At 38.8% G+C, this 1,220-nt stretch overlaps 1 pseudogene; it reads right to left on the reverse strand.

Moving 5' to 3' along the window:
• Positions 1-227: 227 nt before the first annotated feature.
• Positions 228-761, reverse strand: LOC149544527 (basic blue protein pseudogene; annotated as a pseudogene).
• Between the last annotated feature and the right edge of the window lie 459 nt (positions 762-1,220).

Raw genomic sequence — 1,220 nt, forward strand, 5'->3', positions numbered from 1 at the left:
TCATGGCCTGAAGAAGCATGAATATTAAAAAGGTAACTTGATACATTGGATTGGAAGTCATAAAAGAGGAAAGATGCTGGAGAAGTCGAAATGAGCTCCAGAGATCTTAACACTAGTAAGAAATGAATCCACATCGCACTCTGTTTATTGAGAATACTAAAAAGAAAACAACGTAGGGAAACTCATATCAAATGTTCCACCACGGCCTGAGAAATGCATATAATCTTTTAAGCGGACGAGGGAGCAGCCGCTGGAGAAATTGAAACGCCTTGTGAAACCGCAGATTCAATTGTAATTTTGAGTTTCATACCATTCTTACAGTGATCTTCCACTCCGCAAATGAAACCCAATTCCCCTGCACCAGTCAAAAATAACTCATCGCTTCCACTTTCATAAACACCTGCGTTCGGTGATTTAACGCAGCCCTCAACTGCTGATTCGACTACTACAGTTACATCATGGGTTTCCTCATCGCCCCCATAATTAAACACTGCGTTCAATCCACACCACAACAATTATAATTAATTAGTAAACAAGACGACTATGTCATGAGTTGTTAAATGATATCGAAACATTGAAGAAGAAGATTTACCCAGTGAGTCTCCAGCGAAAAAACGTTTGCCTGATGCCCACTTTTGGTAATCAAAACCAAGCGCCCAGCCATTACCATCGCCCACTATGTATTGCGTTCCTTCACATATCATTGCTGATAAAAGAAAAACGAGTAACACAGGAGCCAAACGATCTGCAGTGTTTGTCATTTCTTTTAAGCAACTCAGAAATTAGAATGAAGGCTTCCAAGATAATTAGAATGGTAATTCATCACTGGCAAGGACGCATTATATTTTGGCACTGAACCGACGGCAGATACCATTACAATGCTTAAGTTAAAAATAAGGTTATGAACATTCCCATGAATGAATTGTTTAATTGTCTATGATATCAAGGCAGAACGGTTTCTTTCAATAAGATAAAATCGCATCTATACGATATCGCTCTGTGTTGTTAATGTGTTTCGGATACATCTGTGAGAACTCGAAACAAAAGAGCAAATAAAGTCTATCTGCAATATATTTACATGTGATGTTTCGCACGAGGTTGGAAGATGTAAACAGCATAGCAAAACGCGTATCTTACCGGCCGGGATAGATAGTTTTTGTTTTCAATCGCCTTTAAACGCATATTTACCGAGGGGTTTTAGCTGGCTATTTAATCATTAG

This window comes from Cupressus sempervirens, chromosome 8 (assembly GCF_028749045.1).
Source record: "Cupressus sempervirens isolate cs-2001-9-10 chromosome 8, ASM2874904v1, whole genome shotgun sequence".
In the NCBI taxonomy this organism is placed as follows: Eukaryota; Viridiplantae; Streptophyta; class Pinopsida; order Cupressales; family Cupressaceae; genus Cupressus; species Cupressus sempervirens.